This window comes from Papaver somniferum, chromosome 1 (genome assembly GCF_003573695.1).
Source record: "Papaver somniferum cultivar HN1 chromosome 1, ASM357369v1, whole genome shotgun sequence".
NCBI lineage: Eukaryota > Viridiplantae > Streptophyta > Magnoliopsida > Ranunculales > Papaveraceae > Papaver > Papaver somniferum.
In genome coordinates this window covers 202860757-202869411 of record NC_039358.1, presented here as the reverse complement: position 1 = coordinate 202869411, position 8655 = coordinate 202860757, and the positions used below count along the sequence as shown (strand labels likewise).

General features: G+C 36.5%; 1 long non-coding RNA gene across 4 annotated transcripts; it reads left to right on the top strand.

Moving 5' to 3' along the window:
- The first annotated feature begins 361 nt into the window (after positions 1 to 361).
- On the top strand, positions 362 to 3586 carry LOC113312598. 4 transcript variants are annotated; one of them, XR_003341686.1, is made up of 4 exons: positions 362 to 703; positions 811 to 1064; positions 1239 to 3212; positions 3295 to 3586. It is a non-coding gene; the product is annotated as an uncharacterized LOC113312598 (long non-coding RNA). The 4 variants fall into 4 exon arrangements; XR_003341684.1 differs by having other exon boundaries at positions 1239 to 1764; positions 1846 to 3571; XR_003341683.1 differs by having other exon boundaries at positions 1239 to 3571.
- Positions 3587 to 8655: the final 5069 nt, after the last annotated feature.

The following is an 8655-nucleotide window of genomic DNA, read 5'->3' as shown; positions in this document are numbered from 1 at the left end:
GCCCATATTGCGTTATGAACTTGCACTAGTGGAAAATGAAATTTAAATGACCCACATCAGAGGCCCTCTTTGACTTTATCCGATAAGTTGATCATAGTTAGCGGTCTCTGATCCGGTAAAAAAACATAAAAATTCCGAGAGACTAGTAAGTTGTCTCTGAATTAGAAAATTTAATTACTATTTTGCCATCATAGAACTACCGATGTAACGACCCCAACCCCCGATTCAGATCTGATGGGTCCCACACTTCAATGGTCACGATTTGCTCCTGAAAAGAACGGTCGGATGGTAACAATTCTCTCTCGTTTTTATCACTTCCCTATCAAAGAAAAAATACCGTTCTTCCTTATCCTTACCCGCCTTTTATCTCTCTTCACTTCTCTGCAGAAGAAAATTTGCTATCCTCCGAACACCACGAACTAGAAACTCCATCGATTCTAAAATCTCATCTGTATCTCTATATTCCATTACAATTTTAGTTTTCTCTCGCAACTTCTTTCACAGCCGATCGAAATCTCTATCTTTCTCTCGATTTTTTTCTCAATCAAAATCATTGGGGGTAGAGATTCTTCTCAATTGATTCATGAAGAAACTAGGGTATAGATTCTTCTTAATTGAGTCATGAAGAAATTTAGGGTTCTTCGAATGAAATTTATTTTCCAAGGAGATTACTCATTACAACTATTTTTCTGTGATTCATAAGGTTAGTTTATTTTAATACTCCATTTATTTCTGTTTTTGTTTCTTTCATTTTTTCTTTAATGATAATGATGAGTTGAAATCTGATTTTTGGTTTGCTGTTGAAATCAGATTTACTCCTATGGGCACTGAGATTATTATTAGATCTACTCGTACTCAAGATGTTCTTCAGTGTGTCATTTCTCTCTCAGGGTGACTTTTGTATTAAGATTTTGAGGATTTTTGTCACTGGATCTGATTTTGGAGATTTTTGTGAGTTACGGCAGAAACATGTTCTTTGTTGCTGTGAAGTGTATAGATGATTAGTTTGTCGACATAATTTTGTGTATCTGGCTAATTAAACTTTTGGCGGTTATGGCAGATATGTAAGGTTTTTATCTCAATTTTACTTTCAATTTGAATCTCATTTTTAATTTTTGATTCAAAGAATGTTAAACGGAAAAGTGCTTGGTTTGCTTGATTTTAATAGCTCATTTGCTTTTCTACAGAAACCAGTTTTTCCTTTTTAATGAAATAATGTAGAGTATTTCTCCTTGCAGTATTCAATGCTTGTACTATCATCACTAGATTTACAAGGATTGTTGGAGAACTTTTTGGCGTGCTGATTGCGGTCCTTTTGATTCAAGAGGCCATTAAAGGAATGGTTAATGAATTTTCAGTTTCGAAGTCTGAAAATCCAAATGAAGAAAGATATCAATTTCAGTGCGTGGCTGTATACAAATGGACTGTTGGGACTAATCTACACCTTTGGACTTCTCTCTACTTCTTTAAAAAGCAGGAGGGCCAGGTCCTGGCGTTATGGCACATGTCTGGAACCGTTTTAAACTCATCTAACTTTGTACTTCTATATAAGAGTACTTAGAACTTGAAAACATTTTCGAACTGATTTATTATAACAGAATTCCTCGGAAGCTTTATTGTAGACTATGGGTTCCTTTCATTGTTGTGGTGTGGACATCAATGTCATAAAGTATTCCAAGCAAAGTTTCATATGGAGTTCCACGAAGGCTTTATACTCCTCTTCCATGGAAATCTGCATCGTTATATCATTGGACAGTAATCAAGGTAATTACTTAGATCAACGTACATGCACAAATTTAAATTTTTAGTTGTTGTATATGGCTGAAATTTATGTCGAAACTGCAGGATATGGGAAAAGTCCCACCGGCTTACATTTTTGCTGCCATTATACCAGATATAATGGTAGCTGCTCTTTACTTTTTCGACCACACTGTTGTTTCTTCAGATGGCCCAACAGAAGGAATTCAATCTAAAAAAGCCATATGCTTACCACTATGACATTTTGTTGCTTGGTTTTATGGTATAATTAATTACTAAGATATCGATCATATTAGTTCATTGGTTCATCCATATTGTCATAACTCTATTATCTTACTTTTTCTCAACTTGAATCCATGATTTCAGTTTCTGATATGTGGATTGTTAGGACTTGCTCCTACAAATGGGGTATTTCCAAAGTCTCCTATGCACACAAAGAGCCTCACTGTTCTTAAGAGAACAGTAGTCAGGAAAATGGGGCAACCTTAATGAAGTTCATATATGCATTGTGTTTTTTGATGTTCCATTTTACGGCCTCACTCCTAATGGTTAAAGAACAGTATTCAGGAAAATGGTTCTGTTCAGAACACATTCGGTTTTGTTTTCTTTATATTTTGATTTAATGAGCCTTGCCTTTAATTTTTGGTGTTGTAGATTCGCTCTTCTACTAATGACTATGAGAGCAATGGTGAAAACAAATCATTTCAAGGGAGTGTTCAAGCCTCGGCATCTTCTGATTCTCTTCGTCTAGAAATTCTTAATGGTGTTGTGAAGAAGAAACTTTCACAACAACACTTCTTGCAGCAATGAATAAGGTTAGTTTCAGCTAAATTTAGCAATATTTTTGTACAAGTTATATTTCTAGATCAGACTCCAATAAGAATGCTTTGGAAGATCCATTTGTCTTCACTGCAAATGCGAATGAAGCTTCATCAATTTTGACAACTGTTGGAGATGATGAGTATTGGAATGGAGAAGCTCAGGTAAGGTTTCATTCCATATTTCCACTATATATATATCTAACATGTTGGTTGTTGATACGAGCTTGAACATTATTACCCTATGATGTTGTTACAAGAAAAACATGAGTTTCTAAAGGATTCAACTAATTTCTTTGTATCTGCCTTCACTTTCCCTGAAGCTCCTGTTTTGTTGCAAACATATTACATTCATAAATTTCTTTCAATGCTGCTGAAAGCCCTTGTGATATCATAGAGGTGAAACCGAATATGAGATATTAGTATTTGCATACCAAAAGCATTCCACAAAAGTAATTCTGTTATAGTCCTTTTCTTTTCCTGAATTCCCTGCTTTTTTCATTTATGTTTTCACTCTTGTTGCATGATTACGTACCTGCTACTGATGAGCCAACTGCTGTTTACATGACCTAGATCTAGGTTTAATCTCTCAAATTACCCCACATGTGCTTCCAACATTAAAAGAAAGAATATGAGGTATACTCTAGTAACTTATTTTGTTCTACCGTGTATTATGAACTAAACGAAGCAATTGTAATGTTTTTTATTTGCTTTGCAGGAACGACGTTCTTTGTCATATGTGAACCAGGGACACAACACATGGATGCTCTACTTGATATCATTTATGAAGTATTGGCTAAGTTCATCCTCATTGAAGGATCTAATCGATTTGTTGCTTATTGTCTTAGTTTAGCATCTTGTTGTTAGAACTTAGTAGCTAGCTAGATTTGACATGTATTGTTCTGAATCAAAATTTCATCTTTTTTGTGTAATTTTAAACCCAATGGATAAAATAAATGAATGAATGAATGAATGAATGTGGAATTCTCAAGTTTGAGTTTAAATTTGAATTTCAGTTTGGGTTTAATTTGAGTTCCATTTGACTTTGTTTGAGTTGACTTTGACTTTGTTTGACTTGAGTTCAACTTGACTTGATTTTGATGAGTCAGATTATTTCAGATTCAGCTATTCAGACATTTCAGCAAATCTGAATCTATATTTTTTTATATTATAATTTAAATCTGAGACCCATGACCGAGGGTCTGTACCTCGCAACCCTTAAAATAAGTCGTTATTATGAGACCTGCGGCTATGGGTCGTACAAAAAAAAGACGCTTTATCAGAGACCCCATCAGAGACGGTTAAAACTAGTCGTATAACTCGTATATATGACATGTCCTGACGGTCGCGAAACTTCTGTTTTCCACTAGTGTTGTTCACACCATCCTTTATTTTTCCCTTCAAGTTTTTTCTTCAGTATATCAAAAATTGTTTTGTTAGTTGCCTAAGCCTGCCCATTAGTCTGCGGATATAAAGGAGTTGATTTTCCGCTTTGTATTTCGAACGCGTTAAGCAACATTTCTATGTTTTCGCCCTCGAATTGCTTTCCATTATCAGAGACTAATTGTAGAGGGATCCCAAATCTGCAAATGATGTTTTCAAATATGAAAGTGAAGACATTGCGATCTCGAATATGTTGTACTGCTTTCACCTCCGCTCACATTGTAAAGTAGTCTCTTGCAACTATTAGATATCTCCTCTGTCCGGTTCCTGGTATGAATGGACCTACAATGTCTAGTCCCCATTTCGCAAATGGCCATACACTTGGTTTTGAGTTTAGCGCCGCTCCAGGCGCATGTATTTTTTTTCCATGATGTTGGCATTCTTCGCATCGGCTTGATACTTCTTTCGCGTCCTCATGCATGTAGGGAAAGTAATACCCTTGTATCTTCGCTCTGTAAGATAAACACATTCCTCCGCTATGGTTCCTTGCGTCTCCATAATGTAATACCTTTAGTATTTCCATTCATTCTTTCCGCGTTAAACATCTAAGTGATGGTCCAAGGAAGGATTTTACGCCTTCTCTCAGCTCATAATTTGTTGCTCGACTTTTCAACTTATGCATCTCCAATCTATTCCTTGGGACTTCTCATTTTTCCAAATATAGATGAAGTTGTGTTCTCCAATCTGCGTTTTTATCCGCATGTTTTTCTACCGCTTCATCTACCATCATTACGTCTGCGTCATTTTCTCCTTCTTTTTTTATTGATGGTGAAAAGAGCGTTTGTATCTTTATATACCTCGCGGTTGGATCGGTTAACATTGAAGAGATGAACTCCAAGGCATCTGCAAATCTGTTATCTATCCTTCCTATGTGTCTCCAACTTATGTTTGGAATTTTTGCCGAAAGTTCTTCAATGAGGTTTTTGTACTTCTGTATATTTGGTTCGTTTGTACTATACACTCCTTCTATTTGACGTATTACCAATTGTGAATCACTTGTTATTCTAGTGTATTCTACCTTCATATCAATTGCTAGTTGTAATGCATGTACCACTGCTTCATAGTCGGTTTCCTTATTGGTGGATGCGAACTCCAAACTGAATGAGTAAGCCATTCTTGCTCCTTTAGGTGAAATGAATACTATTCCAATTCCGTTTACTTATCCATTTGAAGATCCATCCACGAGTATCTCCCATTTATTTGAGTTATGATGTCTGAGCAAGTCTTTGGGATTTCCTTGTTCTTCTTCTATGTCCATCATCTCTTCTACGTGTTCATTTTCTTCTAATGGAAATTCTTCCAAAAAATCTATGATAACTTCTGATTTTGGTGAAGATAATGTTTCATATTTGATCCCAAATTGGCCTACTTGTGCATTCCATCTTTCTATTCTTCCTGATCTTTCCGAATTCTTCATTACTGATTCAATTGACACTTTTGTCAAAACTTTAATCTTGTGGGATTGAAAGTAAATTCTGAGCTTTTGAGCTGCATAAACTAATGCAAGAATAAGATTTTAAATCTTTGAGTAATTCTTCTCTATGGCATTGTATGTTTTGCTTATGTAATATATTGGCTTTTCAACTCCCTGATTTAAGCGAAGCAATACAACACTTAATGCATATTGTGTTGACGCTAGGTATATCAATATCTCTTCTCCTGGTTCCGCTTTATGCAAAATAGATAAATTCATTAAATAGTTCTTGATACTTTGCAGTGCTTTCTCACACTCCTCCGTCCATTCGAATTCGGTCCCCTTCTTTAGGATGTTCAAAAAGTGTTTGCACTTATCAGATGAGCGCGAAATGAACCTCCCTAATGAGGCTAGTAGCCCGTTTAACTTCTGTACGTCTTTTGCAGTTGAAGGAGATGGCATATCACGAACCGCTTGCACCTTTTCTGGGTCCGAAAATACGATATAACCTAAGAATTTTCCTGTTGCTACTCTGAAAATACATTTCGCTGGATTTATCTTCATCTTATATTGCCGCATATGTTCAAATATCCCTATCAAGTTTTCAACATGGTCTTTCGCCTTTTTACTTTCACGAGCATGTCATCTACATAAACTTCTAATGTCGTATGTACCCATTTCGCGAACAACTTTTCTACCATTCTTTGATATGTCACACCTGCATTTTTTAAACCAAAGGGAATTCGAGTATAACAATATAAACCTCTTGGTGTGAATAAATCCGTGTGTTCTTGATATTCTTCCGCCAACGGTATTTGATTGTACCCTGAATATCCATCCATTAATGATAATCTTTCGTTTCCTGATACAGCCTCTACCATTTGGGGTATATCTGGGAGTGGAAAGCTGTCTTTCGGGCACGCTTTATTCAGGTCACCGAAGTCAATGCAGATTCATATTCCTTTATTTTTCTTTGGTACTACCACCATATTTGCTATCCATTCCGGGTACTTTGCTGGTCTGATTATTCCCGCATCCAACATTTTTACAACTCCGCTTCTATTTGAGGATGATATGTTGTTGCTATCTTTCTTATCCTTTTCTTGGATGGCCTTGCGTTCTTGTTGATGTCTAATTTGTGACATGCAACATTGGGGTCTATTCCCGGCATTTCATCCATGCTCCATGCATAGACATCTTTATATTCTTGCAAGAGATTAATTGTTTTTTCTTCTTCTTCTGTGTCCATTTTTGTTCCAATCTTTAATATCTTTGGTTCTTCCTCTGTCCCCACGTTGATGTCTTTTGTTGGTTCCGCTGCAGTGAAATTCGCCTTTGGTTCTCCTAATGGTGTGGGTTCTTTTATTTTGTGCGTCGGTTCGCCTTCTTTCTTTGGAAGTTCACTTGGTATTCCCTTTCCTTCTTGTGCTCTTATCATGTATATTCTTAGTTCTTCTTCCTTCTTTATTTCTCTTTCTTTTCTCCATCTATCCTTTCGCTTCTTTATGCGTCCTTCATAATTTTTTACATCTATTTGACCGCAGATTTTTGCACTCTTAGTATCTCCTCTGATCTCTCCTATTCCACTTGGTATTGGGAATCGCACACACTGGTGGAGAGTTGGTGCTACGTCTTTTATCGCATGTACCCACGGTCGTCCCAATAGCATGTTGTATGGTGATTCTACATCAACTACGCACAATGTTACCTGCCTTTCTATTTCTCCCAATAGTATTTGCATGGTTATCTCACCTTTTGGTTTTGCTACCGTTTTGTTAAAACCATGAATGTTGAATGTAGAGCGCGTCATCTCCGCATCCTTGTATCCCATACCTTTGAACGCACGATAGAATAAAATATCTACTGAACTTCCTGTATGTACCATGGTTCAATCTATCACTCATTCTTCTGATGTTTTCGCTCCTTCACTTCATTTTGTTCGCTCTGCAGTTACTGTGACCACCAAGGAATCTGTTCGCCTTAAGTTTTCCTCCGGGATCTCATCCGTTGCAATGTTATCTTCATCTTTTCCCATTCTTTAAGGGAGACACTTTATTCCCCGACATGATTTTCCTTCCTTCATAATCTCGCTTGTGTATTCTTCTTGTTATTCCTGCGTGGAAATCTGCATCGGAGATATTCGTTTTAGTTATTGAATTACATTGTATATTTCTGCCTCCTTCTTTCGCTCTAACCATCTTTATTTCTTCCGCTTGTTTATCTTTTGTTTCAGCACCTGCTTGGTTTTTGCATCTGTTCTTCTGTTGGATCTGCTCGTGGATTTGCTGGAAGTTATTTTTTCTTTCGCCCATTTGTACAGATATGACAATTTCACCTTTCCTTCTTCTTGTTTTAAAAATAAAATCTTCTCTTGACAACAACAGAAATAGTATTCTTCAATGAACTGAAAACTATACCAATGATCTGAACTTGTTGTTCTAAGATTGAAACTTTTGGTTGAATTTATTAGATCTGAAATTCTAAAACTCTCTAAGATTCTCAAGAAATTAACCAACAGGGTATATCATTCCGAGCTCTTTTCTAACGCCAAAATGTAGTTGCAGGAAATCCTACAGCCACACCCTTAGTAAAATCTATAGAACAATCTAAGTAATCATCATAAGAATCATAAGAAATTTCATTAAAATCTTCAATTCAGATACAAAGTTATGAGAAAAGCCTAACTTGGGAAGCAAATAATCTTTCTCTCTCCTAAATATCTTGTCTTAGCTCTCAAAAAGATCTCTCCTAATACAGGGTCGCTCGGCTCCTTATATAGGAGTTTACATAGTGGAGGACAGCTAATAAAGCCCCTAATTTCGGATCTGACGTGCGACAATGTCGCGCATACTTTATCATTGACGCACAGTTTCTTTATTATTGCACGACTCTTCACACTTTACTTGTGATTTAGGTGACGTCATCTGATGCGCCATTCTAGATAATTAACACGCGGATGTCTTCGCTAAATCATCATGGACATCATTTCGCATAACTGATAGGTGTGCGGTATTTTGTACCCACGGTTCCTTTCTTTTAATAAATCTTCTCTTCTCATTTGACCAACAAGATAATATGTTCCTTCACAGATATCCTCCCTTACCAGCATATAAAGAAACTATAATACGTCCGCTCACAAATATCCTCTCTTTTGAATGATCACTAAACAACATAAACATCTAAGAGGGGGCAAACATCACTAGATGCCGGAAAAATCACTAG